This window comes from Oncorhynchus masou, chromosome 32 (genome assembly GCF_036934945.1).
Source record: "Oncorhynchus masou masou isolate Uvic2021 chromosome 32, UVic_Omas_1.1, whole genome shotgun sequence".
NCBI classification, from domain to species: Eukaryota; Metazoa; Chordata; class Actinopteri; order Salmoniformes; family Salmonidae; genus Oncorhynchus; species Oncorhynchus masou.
In genome coordinates this window covers 91,795,704-91,813,974 of record NC_088243.1, presented here as the reverse complement: position 1 = coordinate 91,813,974, position 18,271 = coordinate 91,795,704, and positions in this window count along the sequence as shown.

Here is an 18,271-nt window from a genome sequence, read left to right as displayed (position 1 = left end):
CCCAGCTGACTCCTCCTCCCTTCCTCCCAGCTGACTCCTCCTCCCTTCTCCAGCTGACTCCTCCTCCCTTCCTCCCAGCTGAGTCCTCCTTCCTTTCCCCAGCTGACTCCTCCAACCTTCCCCAGCTGACTTCTCCTCCCTTCTCCAGCTGACTCCTCCTCCCTTCTCCAGCTGACTCCTCCTCCCTTCCTCCCAGCTGAGTCCTCCTTCCTTTCCCCAGCTGACTCCTCCAACCTTCCCCAGCTGACTTCTCCTCCCTTCCCCAGCTGACTCCTCCTCCCTTCCCCCAGCTGACTTCTCCTCCCTTCCCCCCAGCTGACTCCTCCTTCCTTTCCCCAGTTGACTCCTCCTCCCTTCCCCCAGCTGACTCCTCCTCCCTTCCCCCCAGCTTCTCCTCCTCCCTTCCCCCAGCTGAGTCCTCCTTCCTTCCCCCAGCTGACTCCTCCTTCCTTCCTCCAGCTGACTCCTCCTCCCTTCCCCCAGCTGACTCCTCCTTTCTTCCCCCCAGCTGACTCCTCCTTCCTTCCCCCAGTTGACTCCTCCTCCCTTCCCCCAGCTGACTCCTCCTCCCTTCCCCCCAGCTGACTCCTCATCCCTTCCCCCCAGCTGACTCCTCCTTCCTTTCAACAGCTGACTCCTCCTCCCTTCCCCCAGCTGACTCCTCCTCCCTTCCCCCCAGCTGACTCCTCCTCCCTTCCCCCCAGCTGACTCCTCCTCCCTTCCCCCCAGCTGACTCCTCCTCCCTTCCCCCCAGCTGACTCCTCTTCCCTTCCCCCAGCTGACTCCTCCTCCCTTCCCCCAGCTGACTCCTCCTCCCTTCCTCCCAGCTGACTCCTCCTTCCTTTCCTCAGTTGACTCCTCTTCCCTTCCCCCAGCTGACTCCTCCTCCCTTCCCCCAGCTGACTCCTCCTCCCTTCCCCCCAGCTGACTCCTCCTCCCTTCCCCCAGCTGACTCCTCCTTCCTTCCCCCAGTTGACTCCTCCTCCCTTCCCCCCAGCTGACCCCTCCTCCCTTCCCCCCAGCTGACTCCTCCTTCCTTCCCTTCTTGTTGCCTAATAATATTTTTCTCATAAAGAAGGGGTTTATTCATGGTCAAACACATTCTATTATGTTTATTGTTTCCCATCGATCCAATTTGAGTTATTAATGCTTCCGAAGGAGAGGAGAGAGAATTTGACCTTTCGGGATTGAACTGAACAATACTGTCAAATTAATAGAAATTAGAATTAAGCTATTAGTACAAGGAGACCTTGATCCTTCTAGACCTGTTTCTGGCCTGCCTGTAACAGAAAGGGATGGGATGGGGATGGGATGGGATGGGGATGGATTGGGAGTGGGATGGGATGGGGATGGGGATGGGGATGGGGATGGGATGGGATGGGGATGGGGATGGGATGGGGATGGGGATGGGATGGGGATGGGATGGGATGGGGATGGGGATGGGGATGGGGATGGGATGGGATGGGGATGGGATGGGGATGGGATGGGGATGGGGATGGGGATGGGGATGGGATGGGGATGGGGATGGGATGGGGATGGGGATGGGGATGGGATGGGGATGGGATGGGGATGGGGATGGGGATGGGATGGGGATGGGGATGGGGATGGGGATGGGATGGGGATGGGATGGGGATGGGGATGGGGATGGGATGGGGATGGGGATGGGGATGGGGATGGGATGGGGATGGGGATGGGATGGGATGGGGATGGGATGGGGATGGGGATGGGGATGGGGATGGGGATGGGGATGGGGATGGGGATGGGGATGGGATGGGGATGGGGGGGATGGGGATGGGATGGGGATGGGGATGGGGATGGGGATGGGGATGGGGATGGGGATGGGATGGCGATGGGGATGGGATGGGGATGGGATGGGATGGGGATGGGGATGGGGATGGGGATGGGATGGGATGGGGATGGGATGGGGATGGGATGGGGATGGGGATGGGGATGGGGATGGGATGGGGATGGGATGGGGATGGGGATGGGGATGGGATGGGGATGGGGATGGGGATGGGATGGGGATGGGGATGGGATGGGGATGGGGATGGGGATGGGGATGGGATGGGATGGGATGGGGATGGGGATGGGGATGGGGATGGGATGGGATGGGGATGGGGATGGGATGGGGATGGGATGGGGATGGGATGGGGATGGGGATGGGGATGGGGATGGGATGGGGATGGGATGGGGATGGGATGGGGATGGGGATGGGATGGGGATGGATTGGGAGTGGGGATGGGGATGGGGATGGGGATGGGATGGGATGGGGATGGGATGGGGATGGGATGGGGATGGGGATGGGGATGGGGATGGGATGGGGATGGGATGGGATGGGGATGGGGATGGGGATGGGGATGGGATGGGATGGGGATGGGATGGGGATGGGATGGGGATGGGGATGGGGATGGGGATGGGGATGGGATGGGGATGGGATGGGGATGGGATGGGGATGGGGATGGGATGGGGATGGGATGGGGATGGATTGGGAGTGGGGATGGGGATGGGATGGGGATGGGATGGGGATGGGGATGGGATGGGGATGGGATGGGGATGGATTGGGAGTGGGGATGGGGATGGGATGGGGATGGGATGGGGATGGGGATGGGATGGGATGGGATGGGGATTGGGATGGGGATGGGGATGGGATGGGATGGGGATGGGGATGGGGATGGGATGGGGATGGGGATGGGGATGGGATGGGGATGGGGATGGGGATGGGATGGGATGGGGATGGGATGGGGATGGGGATGGGATGGGAGTGGGGGTGGGGATGGGATGGGGATGGGGATGGGGATGGGATGGGATGGGGATGGGGATGGGGATGGGATGGGATGGGGATGGGGATGGGGATGGGAGTGGGGATGGGATGGGGATGGGGATGGGGATGGGATGGGGATGGGGATGGGGATGGGATGGGGATGGGATGGGATGGGATGGGGATGGGATGGGGATGGGATGGGGATGGGATGGGGATGGATTGGGAGTGGGGATGGGGATGGGGATGGGGATGGGGATGGGATGGGGATGGGATGGGGATGGGGATGGGGATGGGGATGGGATGGGGATGGGGATGGGGATGGGGATGGGGATGGGGATGGGATGGGGAAGGGGATGGGGGTGGGAGTGGGGATGGGTTGGGGATGGGGATGGGGATGGGGATGGGATGGGGATGGGGATGGGGATGGGAGAAGGGAAGGGGATGGGTTGGGGATGGGGATGGGGATGGGAGTGGGGATGGGGATGGGTTGGGGATGGGGATGGGGATGGGGATGGGGATGGGATGGGATGGGGATTGGGATGGGGATGGGAGTGGGGATGGGGATGGGTTGGGGATGGGGATGGGGATGGGGATGGGGATGGGATGGGATGGGGATGGGGATGGGGATGGGAGTGGGGATGGGGATGGGGATGGGATGGGGATGGGGATGGGGATGGGGATGGGGATGGGAGTGGGGATGGGGATGGGGATGGGTTGGGGATGGGATGGGTTGGGGATGGGATGGGGATGGGATGGGATGGGGATGGGGATGGGATGGGGATGGGATGGGGATGGGGATGGGATGGAATGGGGATGGGAGTGGGGATGTGATGGGATGGGGATGGGGATGGGGATGGGATGGGATGGGATGGGGATGGGGATGGGGATGGGAGTGGGGATGGGGATGGGTTGGGGATGGGGATGGGGATGGGGATGGGGATGGGATGGGATGGGGATGGGGATGGGGATGGGAGTGGGGATGGGGATGGGGATGGGTTGGGGATGGGATGGGTTGGGGATGGGATGGGGATGGGATGGGATGGGGATGGGGATGGGATGGGGATGGGATGGGGATGGGGATGGGATGGAATGGGGATGGGAGTGGGGATGTGATGGGATGGGGATGGGGATGGGGATGGGATGGGATGGGGATGGGATGGGATGGGGATGGGGATGGGGATGGGGATGGGAGTGGGGATGGGGATGGGATGGGGATGGGGATGGGGATTGGGATGGGGATGGGGATGGGAGTGGGGATGGGGATGGGGATGGGTTGGGGATGGGATGGGTTGGGGATGGGATGGGGATGGGGATGGGATGGAATGGGGATGGGAGTGGGGATGTGATGGGATGGGGATGGGGATGGGATGGGGATGGGATGGGGATGGGGATGGGATGGAATGGGGATGGGAGTGGGGATGTGATGGGATGGGGATGGGGATGGGGATGGGATGGGATGGGGATGGGATGGGATGGGGATGGGGATGGGGATGGGGATGGGATGGGATGGGATGGGGATGGGATGGGGATGGGGATGGGATGGGGATGTGGATGGGGATGGGGATGGGGATGGGGATGGGAGTGGGGATGGGAATGGGGATGGGGATGGGATGGGGATGGGGATGGGGATGGGGATGGGATGGGGATGGGATGGGGATGGGGATGGGATGGGGATGTGGATGGGGATGGGGATGGGGATGGGGATGGGAGTGGGGATGGGAATGGGAATGGGGATGGGATGGGGATGGGGATGGGGATGGGGATGGGATGGGGATGGGATGGGGATGGGGATGGGATGGGGATGGGGATGGGGATGGTGATGGGGATAGGATGGGGATGGGGATGGGGATGGGATGGGGATGGGGATGGGATGGGGATGGGGATGGGGATGGGATGGGGATGGGGAAGGGGATGGGGAAGGGGATGGGGATGGGGATGGGATGGGGATGGGGAAGGGGAAGGGGATGGGGATGGGGATGGGGAAGGGGATGGGGATGGGGATGGGATGGGGATGGGGATGGGGATGGGGATGGGGAAGGGGATGGGGATGGGGATGGGAGTGGGGAAGGGGATGGGGATGGGGAAGGGGATGGGGATGGGGATGGGATGGGGATGGGGAAGGGGATGGGGATGGGGAAGGGGATGGGGATGGGATGGGATGGGTATGGGATGGGGATGGGGAAGGGGATGGGATGGGGATGGGATGGGGATGGGATGGGGATGGGAGTGGGGAAGGGGATGGGGATGGGGAAGTGGATGGGGATGGGGATGGGGATGGGGAAGGGATGGAGATGGGATGGGGATGGGGATGGTGATGGGGATGGGGATGGGGATGGGGATGGGGATGGGGATGGGGATGGGATGGGGATGGGATGGGATGGGGATGGGATGGGATGGGGATGGGATGGGGATGGGAATGGGGATGGGGATGGGATGGGGATGGGGATGGGATGGGATGGGGATGGGATGGGGATGGGATGGGGATGGGATGGGGATGGGATGGGGATGGGATGGGGATGGGGATGGGATGGGATGGATGGGATGGGATGGGGATGGGATGGGGATGGGATGGGGATGGGATGGGGATGGGGATGGGAATGGGGATGGGGATGGGGATGGGATGGGGATGGGGATGGGATGGGATGGGGATGGGATGGGGATGGGATGGGGATGGGATGGGGATGGGATGGGGATGGGAGTGGGGAAGGGGATGGGGATGGGGATGGGATGGGATGGGAATGGGATGGGGATGGGGAAGGGGATGGGATGGGGATGGGATGGGATGGGTATGGGATGGGGATGGGGAAGGGGATGGGATGGGGATGGGATGGGGATGGGATGGGGATGGGAGTGGGGAAGGGGATGGGGATGGGGAAGGGGATGGGGATGGGGATGGGGATGGAGATGGGGATGGGATGGGGATGGGGATGGGGATGGGGAAGGGGATGGGATGGGGATGGGGATGGGGAAGGGGATGGGGATGGGGATGGGAATGGGGATGGGATGGGGATGGGGATGGTGGTGGGGATGGGGATGGGGATGGGATGGGGATGGGGATGGGATGGGGATGGGATGGGGATGGGGAAGGGGATGGGGATGGGATGGGGATGGGATGGGGATGGGGATGGGGATGGGGAAGGGGATGGGGATGGGGATGGGGAAGGGGATGGGGATGGGATGGGGATGGGGATGGGATGGGGATGGGATGGGGATGGGGAAGGGGATGGGGATGGGGAAGGGGATGGGGATGGGATGGGGATGGGGATGGGGAAGGGGATGGGGATGGGGATGAGGATGTGATGGGGATGGGGATGGGGATGGGGAAGGGGATGGGGATGGGGATGGGGATGGGGATGGGATGGGGATGGGGATGGGGATGGGATGGGGGGATGGGGATGGTGATGGGATGGGGGGGATGGGGATGGGGGGATGGGGATGGGGATGGGGATGGGGATGGGATGGGGATGGGGATGGGGATGGGATGGGGATGGGGATGGGGATGGGGATGGGATGGGGATGGGGATGGGGATGGGATGGGGATGGGATGGGGATGGGGAAGGGGATGGGGATGGGGAAGGGGATGGGGATGGGGATGGGATGGGGATGGGGATGGGATGGGGATGGGGAAGGGGATGGGGATGGGGATGGGGATGGGATGGGGATGGGGGATGGGGATGGGGATGGTGATGGGGATGGGATGGGGATGGGATGGGGATGGGGATGGGGATGGGGATGGGGGGGATGGGGAAGGGGATGGGGATGGGGAAGGGATGGGGATGGTGATGGGGATGGGATGGGGATGGGGAAGGGGATGGGGATGGGATGGGGATGGGGATGGGGGGGATGGGGATGGGGATGGGGAAGGGGATGGGGATGGGATGGGGATGGGGATGGGGATGGGATGGGGATGGGGATGGGGATGGGGATGGGGATGGGATGGGGATGGGATGGGGATGGGATGGGGATGGGATGGGGATGGGGAAGGGGATGGGGATGGGGAAGGGGATGGGGATGGGGATGGGATGGGGATGGGGATGGGGATGGGATGGGGATGGGGATGGGATGGGGATGGGGATGGGGATGGGGATGGGGATGGGGATGGGATGGGGATGGGGATGGGGATGGGATGGGGATGGGGAAGGGGATGGGGATGGGGAAGGGGATGGGGATGGGGATGGGATGGGGATGGGGGGATGGTGATGGGGATGGGGATGGGGATGGGGATGGGGATGGGGATGGGATGGGGATGGTGATGGGGATGGGATGGGGATGGGGATGGGGATGGGGATGGGGATGGGGATGGGGATGGGGATGGGATGGGGATGGGGATGGGGATGGGGATGGGGAAGGGGATGGGGATGGGGATGGGGATGGGGATGGGGATGGGGATGGGATGGGGATGGGATGGGGATGGGATGGGGATGGGATGGGGATGGGGATGGGATGGGGATGGTGATGGGGATGGGATGGGGATGGGGAAGGGGATGGGGATGGGATGGGGATGGGGATGGGGATGGGGATGGGGATGGGGATGGGGATGGGGATGGGGATGGGGATGGGGATGGGGATGGGATGGGGATGGGGATGGGGATGGGGATGGGGATGGGGATGGGGATGGGATGGGGATGGGATGGGGATGGGATGGGGATGGGGATGGGGATGGGGATGGGATGGGGATGGTGATGGGGATGGGGGGGATGGGGATGGGATGGGGATGGGGATGGGGATGGGGATGGGGATGGGATGGGGATGGGGATGGGGATGGGATGGGATGGGGATGGGATGGGGATGGGGATGGGGATGGGGATGGGGATGGGGATGGGGATGGGATGGGGATGGGATGGGGATGGGATGGGATGGGGATGGGATGGGGATGGGGATGGGGATGGGATGGGGATGGGGATGGGATGGGGATGGGGATGGGGATGGGGATGGGGATGGGATGGGGATGGGATGGGGATGGGATGGGGATGGGGATGGGGATGGGGATGGGGATGGGGGATGGGGATGGGGATGGGATGGGGATGGGGATGGGGATGGGATGGGGAAGGGATGGGGATGGGGATGGGATGGGGATGGGATGGGGGGGATGGGGATGGGGATGGGATGGGGATGGGGATGGGGATGGGGATGGGATGGGGATGGGGATGGGGATGGGGATGGGATGGGGATGGGGATGGGGATGGGATGGGGATGGGGAAGGGGATGGGGATGGGGATGGGATGGGGATGGGGATGGGGATGGGATGGGGATGGGGATGGGGATGGGGATGGGATGGGGATGGGGATGGGGATGGGGGGATGGGATGATGGGATGGGGATGGGGAAGGGGATGGGGATGGGGATGGGGATGGGGATGGGGATGGGATGGGGATGGGGATGGGGAAGGGGATGGGGATGGGGATGGGGATGGGGAAGGGGATGGGGATGGGGATGGGATGGGGATGGGATGGGGATGGGGATGGGATGGGGATGGGGATGGGATGGGGATGGGGATGGGGATGGGATGGGGATGGGATGGGGATGGGGATGGGGATGGGGATGGGGATGGGATGGGGATGGGGATGGGGATGGGGATGGGGATGGGATGGGGATGGGGATGGGGATGGGATGGGGATGGGATGGGGATGGGATGGGGATGGGGATGGGGATGGGGATGGGGATGGGATGGGGATGGGATGGGGATGGGATGGGGATGGGGATGGGGATGGGATGGGGATGGGATGGGGATGGGATGGGGGATGGGATGGGGATGGGGATGGGGATGGGATGGGATGGGGATGGGATGGGGATGGGATGGGGATGGGGATGGGGATGGGATGGGGATGGGATGGGGATGGGGATGGGGGGATGGGGATGGGGATGGGATGGGGATGGGGATGGGGATGGGATGGGGATGGGGGATGGGGGATGGGGATGGGGATGGGGATGGGGATGGGATGGGGATGGGATGGGGATGGGATGGGGATGGGATGGGGATGGGATGGGGATGGGGATGGGGGATGGGATGGGGATGGGATGGGGATGGGGGGGATGGGGATGGGGATGGGGATGGGATGGGGATGGGATGGGGATGGGATGGGGATGGGGATGGGATGGGGATGGGATGGGGATGGGGATGGGGGGATGGGGATGGGATGGGGATGGGGATGGGGATGGGGATGGGGATGGGGATGGGGATGGGGATGGGGATGGGGATGGGATGGGGATGGGGATGGGATGGGGATGGGGATGGGGATGGGGATGGGGATGGGGGATGGGATGGGGATGGGGGATGGGGATGGGGATGGGATGGGGATGGGATGGGGATGGGGAAGGGGGATGGGGATGGGGATGGGGATGGGGATGGGATGGGGATGGGATGGGGATGGGGAAGGGGATGGGGATGGGGATGGGATGGGGATGGGATGGGGATGGGATGGGGATGGGGAAGGGGATGGGGATGGGGATGGGATGGGGATGGGGAAGGGGAAGGGGATGGGGATGGGGATGGGGATGGGGATGGGATGGGGATGGGGAAGGGGATGGGGATGGGGATGGGATGGGGATGGGATGGGGATGGGATGGGGATGGGGAAGGGGAAGGGGATGGGGATGGGGATGGGATGGGGATGGGATGGGGATGGGGAAGGGGATGGGGATGGGGATGGGATGGGGATGGGATGGGGATGGGGATGGGATGGGGATGGGATGGGGATGGGGATGGGGATGGGATGGGGATGGGGATGGGGATGGGATGGGGATGGGGAAGGGGATGGGGATGGGGATGGGATGGGGATGGGATGGGGATGGGGATGGGGATGGGATGGGGATGGGGAAGGGAAGGGGATGGGGATGGGGATGGGATGGGGATGGGATGGGGATGGGGAAGGGGATGGGGATGGGGATGGGGATGGGATGGGGATGGGATGGGGATGGGGATGGGGATGGGATGGGGATGGGGAAGGGGATGGGGATGGGGATGGGGATGGGGATGGGGATGGGATGGGATGGGGATGGGGAAGGGGAAGGGGATGGGGATGGGGATGGGGATGGGGATGGGATGGGGATGGGGAAGGGGATGGGGATGGGGATGGGGATGGGATGGGGATGGGGATGGGGATGGGATGGGGATGGGGAAGGGGAAGGGGATGGGGATGGGGATGGGATGGGGATGGGATGGGGATGGGGAAGGGGATGGGGATGGGGATGGGGATGGGGATGGGATGGGGATGGGGATGGGGATGGGGATGGGGATGGGATGGGGATGGGGAAGGGGAAGGGGATGGGGATGGGGATGGGATGGGGATGGGATGGGGATGGGGAAGGGGATGGGGATGGGATGGGGATGGGATGGGGATGGGGATGGGATGGGGATGGGATGGGGATGGGATGGGGATGGGGATGGGGATGGGGAAGGGGATGGGGATGGGGATGGGATGGGGATGGGGATGGGGATGGGATGGGGATGGGATGGGGATGGGATGGGATGGGGATGGGGATGGGGATGGGGATGGGATGGGGATGGGGATGGGGATGGGGATGGGATGGGGAAGGGAAGGGATGGAGATGGGATGGGGATGGGATGGGGAAGGGATGGAGATGGGATGGGGATGGGATGGGGAAGGGATGGAGATGGGATGGGGATGGGGATGGGGAAGGGAAGGGATGGAGATGGGATGGGGATGGGATGGGATGGGGATGGGATGGGGATGGGATGGGATGGGGATGGGATGGGGATGGGGATGGGGATGGGATGGGATGGGGATGGGGAAGGGGATGGGGAAGGGGATGGGGATGGGGATGGGATGGGGAAGGGATGGAGATGGGGAAGGGGATGGGGATGGGGATGGGATGGGGATGGGATGGGGATGGGGATGGGGATGGGGATGGGATGGGGATGGGGATGGGATGGGGATGGGATGGGGATGGGGATGGGGATGGGGATGGGATGGGGATGGGATGGGGATGGGGAAGGGGATGATGGGGATGGGGATGGGATGGGGATGGGATGGGGATGGGATGGGGATGGGATGGGGATGGGGAAGGGGAAGGGGATGGGGATGGGGATGGGATGGGGATGGGATGGGGATGGGGAAGGGGATGGGGATGGGGATGGGATGGGGATGGGATGGGGATGGGATGGGGATGGGGATGGGATGGGGATGGGATGGGGATGGGGATGGGGATGGGATGGGGATGGGGATGGGGATGGGGATGGGATGGGGATGGGGATGGGGAAGGGGAAGGGGATGGGGATGGGGATGGGGATGGGATGGGGATGGGGAAGGGGATGGGGATGGGGATGGGATGGGGATGGGATGGGGATGGGGATGGGGATGGGATGGGGATGGGGAAGGGGAAGGGGATGGGGATGGGGATGGGATGGGGATGGGATGGGGATGGGGAAGGGGATGGGGATGGGGATGGGGATGGGGATGGGATGGGGATGGGATGGGGATGGGGATGGGGATGGGATGGGGATGGGGAAGGGGAAGGGGATGGGGATGGGATGGGGATGGGATGGGGATGGGGAAGGGGATGGGGATGGGGATGGGATGGGGATGGGATGGGGATGGGATGGGGATGGGGATGGGATGGGGATGGGATGGGGATGGGATGGGGATGGGGATGGGGATGGGGAAGGGGATGGGGATGGGGATGGGATGGGGATGGGGATGGGGATGGGATGGGGATGGGATGGGATGGGGATGGGATGGGATGGGATGGGATGGGGATGGGGATGGGGATGGGATGGGGATGGGGATGGGGATGGGGATGGGATGGGGAAGGGAAGGGATGGAGATGGGATGGGGATGGGATGGGGAAGGGATGGAGATGGGATGGGGATGGGATGGGGAAGGGATGGAGATGGGATGGGGATGGGATGGGATGGGGATGGGATGGGGATGGGATGGGATGGGGATGGGATGGGGATGGGGATGGGGATGGGATGGGATGGGGATGGGGAAGGGGATGGGGAAGGGGATGGGGATGGGGATGGGATGGGGAAGGGATGGAGATGGGGAAGGGGATGGGGATGGGGATGGGATGGGGAAGGGATGGGGATGGGGAAGGGGGATGGGGATGGGGATGGGATGGGGATGGGATGGGGGAAGGGATGGAGATGGGGATGGGGATGGGATGGGGATGGGGATGGGATGGGATGGGGATGGGGATGGGATGGGGATGGGGATGGGGATGGGATGGGATGGGGATGGTGATGGGGATGGGGATGGGGATGGAGATGGGGATGGGATGGTGATGGGGATGGGGATGGGGATGGGGATGGAGATGGGATGGGGATGGGGATGGGATGGGGATGGGGATGGAGATGGGATGGGATGGGGATGGGATGGTGATGGGATGGGGATGGGGATGGAGATGGGATGGGGATGGGGATGGAGATGGGATGGGGATGGGATGGGATGGGGATGGGATGGGGATGGGGATGGGGATGGGGATGGGATGGGATGGGATGGGGATGGGATGGTGATGGGATGGGGATGGGGATGGAGATGGGATGGGGATGGGGATGGAGATGGGATGGGGATGGGATGGGATGGGGATGGGATGGGGATGGGGATGGGGATGGGGATGGGGATGGGGATGGGGATGGAGATGGGATGGGGATGGGATGGGATGGGGATGGGATGGGGATGGGATGGGGATGGGGATGGGGATGGTGATGGGGATAGGATGGGGATGGGGATGGGGATGGGATGGGGATGGGGATGGGATGGGGATGGGGATGGGGATGGGATGGGGATGGGGAAGGGGATGGGGATGGGGATGGGATGGGGATGGGGAAGGGGATGGGGATGGGGATGGGGAAGGGGATGGGGATGGGGATGGGGATGGGGATGGGGATGGGGATGGGATGGGGATGGGGATGGGGATGGGGATGGGATGGGTATGGGAGTGGGGAAGGGATGGGGATGGGGATGGGGATGGGGATGGGGATGGGGATGGGATGGGGATGGGGAAGGGGATGGGGATGGGGATGGGGATGGGATGGGAGTGGGGAAGGGGATGGGGATGGGGAAGGGGATGGGGATGGGGATGGGATGGGATGGGTATGGGAGTGGGGAAGGGGATGGGGATGGGGATGGGGATGGGGATGGGGAAGGGGATGGGATGGGGATGGGATGGGGATGGGGAAGGGGAGTGGATGGGGATGGGGATGGGGAAGGGATGGGGATGGGGAAGTGGATGGGGATGGGGATGGGGATGGGGAAGGGATGGAGATGGGATGGGGATGGGGATGGTGATGGGGATGGGGATGGGGATGGGGATGGGGATGGGGATGGGATGGGGATGGGATGGGATGGGGATGGGATGGGATGGGGATGGGGATGGGATGGGGATGGGAATGGGGATGGGGATGGGATGGGGATGGGGATGGGATGGGATGGGATGGGGATGGGATGGGGATGGGATGGGGATGGGATGGGGATGGGATGGGGATGGGAGTGGGGAAGGGGATGGGGATGGGGATGGGATGGGATGGGATGGGATGGGATGGGGATGGGATGGGGATGGGATGGGGATGGGGATGGGGATGGGATGGGATGGGATGGGATGGGATGGGGATGGGATGGGGATGGGATGGGGATGGGAGTGGGGATGGGATGGGGATGGGATGGGGAAGGGGATGGGGATGGGGATGGGGATGGGGAAGGGGATGGGGATGGGGAAGGGGATGGGGATGGGGATGGGATGGGGATGGGGAAGGGGGATGGGGATGGGGAAGGGGATGGGGATGGGGATGGGATGGGGATGGGGATGGGGAAGGGGATGGGGATGGGGATGGGGATGGGATGGGGATGGGGATGGTGATGGGGATAGGATGGGGATGGGATGGGGATGGGGATGGGATGGGGATGGGGATGGGATGGGGATGGGATGGGGAAGGGGATGGGGATGGGGATGGGGATGGGGAAGGGGATGGGGATGGGGAAGGGGATGGGGATGGGGATGGGATGGGGATGGGGAAGGGGATGGGGATGGGGATGGGAGTGGGGAAGGGGATGGGGTTGGGGAAGGGGGATGGGGATGGGGATGGGATGGGATGGGGATGGGATGGGATGGGGATGGGGATGGGGATGGGATGGGGATGGGGAAGGGGATGGGATGGGGATGGGATGGGGATGGGATGGGGATGGGGATGGGATGGGATGGGGAAGGGGATGGGATGGGGATGGGATGGGGATGGGATGGGGATGGGAGTGGGGAAGGGGGATGGGGATGGGGAAGGGGATGGGGATGGGGATGGGGATGGAGATGGGGATGGGATGGGGATGGGGATGGGGAAGGGGATGGGGATGGGGATGGGATGGGGATGGGGATGGAGATGGGGATGGGATGGGGATGGGGATGGGGATGGGGATGGGATGGGATGGGGATGGGGAAGGGGATGGGATGGGATGGGGATGGGATGGGGATGGGGATGGGGAAGGGGATGGGGATGGGGATGGGATGGGGATGGGGATGGAGATGGGGATGGGATGGGGATGGGGATGGGGATGGGGATGGATGGGATGGGGATGGGGAAGGGGATGGGATGGGGATGGGGATGGGGAAGGGGATGGGGATGGGGATGGGATGGGGATGGGGATGGGGATTGGGATGGGGATGGGGATGGGGATGGGATGGGATGGGGATGGGGAAGGGGATGGGATGGGGATGGGGATGGGGAAGGGGATGGGGATGGGGAAGGGGATGGGGATGGGATGGGGATGGGGATGGGATGGGGATGGGATGGGGATGGGGAAGGGGATGGGGATGGGGAAGGGGATGGGGATGGGATGGGGATGGGGATGGGGAAGGGGATGGGGATGGGGATGGGGATGGGGATGAGGATGTGATGGGGATGGGGATGGGGATGGGGAAGGGGATGGGGATGGGGATGGGGATGGGATGGGATGGGGATGGGATGGGGATGGGATGGGGATGGGGATGGTGATGGGGATGGGATGGGGATGGGATGGGGATGGGATGGGGATGGGGATGGGGATGGGATGGGGATGGGGATGGGATGGGGATGGGGATGGGGATGGGGATGGGGATGGGATGGGGATGGGGATGGGATGGGGATGGGATGGGGATGGGGAAGGGGATGGGGATGGGGAAGGGGATGGGGATGGGGATGGGATGGGGATGGGGATGGGGATGGGGATGGTGATGGGGATGGGATGGGGATGGGATGGGGATGGGGATGGGGATGGGGATGGGGAAGGGGATGGGGATGGGGAGGGGATGGGGATGGTGATGGGGATGGGATGGGGATGGGGAAGGGGATGGGGATGGGATGATGGGGATGGGATGGGGATGGTGATGGGGATGGGATGGGGATGGGGAAGGGGAAGGGGATGGGGATGGGATGGGGATGGGGATGGGGATGGGATGGGGATGGGGAAGGGGATGGGGATGGGGAAGGGGATGGGGATGGGATGGGGATGGGGATGGGATGGGGATGGGGAAGGGGATGGGGATGGGGAAGGGATGGGGATGGGGATGGGGATGGGATGGGGATGGGGATGGGATGGGGATGGGGATGGGATGGGGATGGGGATGGGGGATGGGGATGGGGAAGGGGATGGGGATGGGGAAGGGGAAGGGGATGGGGATGGGATGGGGATGGGGAAGGGGATGGGGATGGGGAAGGGGATGGGATGGGGATGGGGATGGGGAAGGGGATGGGGATGGGGATGGGATGGGGATGGGGATGGGATGGGGATGGGATGGGGATGGGGATGGGGAAGGGGATGGGGATGGGGATGGGGATGGGATGGGGATGGGATGGGGATGGGATGGGGAAGGGGATGGGGATGGGATGGGGATGGGGATGGGGATGGGATGGGGATGGGATGGGGATGGGATGGGATGGGGATGGGGATGGGATGGGGATGGGGATGGGGATGGGGATGGGGATGGGATGGGGATGGGATGGGGAAGGGGATGGGGATGGGGATGGGGATGGGATGGGGATGGGGATGGGGAAGGGGATGGGGATGGGGATGGGATGGGGATGGGATGGGGATGGGGATGGGGAAGGGGATGGGGATGGGGATGGGATGGGGATGGGATGGGGATGGGGATGGGATGGGGATGGGATGGGGATGGGGATGGGGAAGGGGATGGGATGGGGATGGGGATGGGGATGGGATGGGGATGGGGAAGGGGATGGGGATGGGGATGGGATGGGGATGGGATGGGGATGGGGAAGGGGATGGGGATGGGGATGGGATGGGGATGGGATGGGGATGGGATGGGGATGGGGATGGGATGGGGATGGGATGGGGATGGGATGGGGATGGGGATGGGGATGGGGATGGGGAAGGGGATGGGGATGGGGATGGGATGGGATGGGGATGGGGATGGGGATGGGATGGGGATGGGATGGTTATGGGGATGGGATGGGGATGGGATGGGGATGGGATGGGATGGGATGGGGATGGGGATGGGGATGGGATGGGGATGGGGATGGGGATGGGGATGGGATGGGGAAGGGAAGGGATGGAGATGGGATGGGGATGGGATGGGGAAGGGATGGAGATGGGATGGGGATGGGATGGGGAAGGGATGGAGATGGGATGGGGATGGGGATGGGGAAGGGAAGGGATGGAGATGGGATGGGGATGGGATGGGATGGGGATGGGATGGGGATGGGATGGGATGGGGATGGGATGGGGATGGGGATGGGGATGGGATGGGGATGGGGAAGGGGATGGGGAAGGGGATGGGGATGGGGATGGGATGGGGAAGGGATGGAGATGGGGAAGGGGATGGGGATGGGGATGGGATGGGGAAGGGATGGAGATGGGGAAGGGGATGGGGATGGGGATGGGATGGGGATGGGATGGGGAAGGGATGGAGATGGGGATGGGGATGGGATGGGGATGGGGATGGGATGGGATGGGGATGGGGATGGGATGGGGATGGGGATGGGGATGGGATGGGATGGGGATGGTGATGGGGATGGGGATGGGGATGGGGATGGAGATGGGGATGGGATGGTGATGGGGATGGGGATGGGGATGGGGATGGGGATGGAGATGGGATGGGGATGGGGATGGGATGGGGATGGGGATGGAGATGGGATGGGATGGGGATGGGATGGTGATGGGATGGGGATGGGGATGGAGATGGGATGGGGATGGGGATGGAGATGGGATGGGGATGGGATGGGATGGGGATGGGATGGGGATGGGGATGGGGATGGGGATGGGGATGGGGATGGGATGGGATGGGGATGGGATGGGGATGGGGATGGGGATGGGGATGGGGATGGGGATGGGATGGTGATGGGATGGGATGGGGATGGGATGGGGATGGTATGGTGATGGGATGGGGATGGGGATGGAGATGGGATGGGGATGGGGATGGAGATGGGATGGGGATGGGATGGGATGGGGATGGGATGGGGATGGGGATGGGATGGTGATGGGATGGGGATGGGGATGGAGATGGGATGGGGATGGGGATGGAGATGGGATGGGGATGGGATGGGATGGGGATGGGATGGGGATGGGGATGGGGATGGGGATGGGATGGGGATGGGATGGGGATGGGGATGGGGATGGGGATGGGATGGTGATGGGATGGGGATGGGGATGGAGATGGGATGGGGATGGGGATGGAGATGGGATGGGGATGGGATGGGATGGGGATGGGATGGGGATGGGGATGGGGATGGGGATGGGGATGGTGATGGGGATGGGATGGGGATGGGATGGGGATGGGATGGGGATGGGATGGGGATGGGATGGGATGGGGATGGGATGGGGATGGGGATGGGATGGTGATGGGATGGGGATGGGGATGGAGATGGGATGGGGATGGGGATGGAGATGGGATGGGGATGGGATGGGATGGGGATGGGATGGGGATGGGGATGGGGATGGGGATGGGGATGGTGATGGGGATGGGGATGGGATGGGGATGGGATGGGGATGGGATGGGGATGGGATGGGGATGGGGATGGGGATGGGGATGGAGATGGGATGGGGATGGGATGGGATGGGGATGGGATGGGGATGGGGATGGGGATGGGATGGGGATGGGGATGGGGATGGGATGGGGATGGGAGTGGGAGTTGGAGTGGGAGTTGGATGGGATGAGATGGGGATGGGATGGGATGGGGATGGGGATGGAGATGGGATGGGGATGGGATGGGATGGGGATGGGATGGGGATTGGGATGGGGATGGGGATGGGGAAGGGATGGGGATGGGGATGGGATGGGGATGGGGAAGGGATGGGGATGGGATGGGGATGTGGTGGGGATGGGGATGGAGATGGGATGGGGATGGGGATGGAGATGGGATGGGGATGGGATGGGATGGGGATGGGATGGGGATGGGGATGGGGATGGGGATGGTGATGGGGATGGGGATGGGGATGGGGATGGAGATGGGATGGGGATGGGATGGGATGGGGATGGGATGGGGATGGGGATGGGGATGGAGATGGGATGGGGATGGGAGTGGGAGTTGGAGTGGGAGTTGGATGGGATGGGATGGGGATGGGATG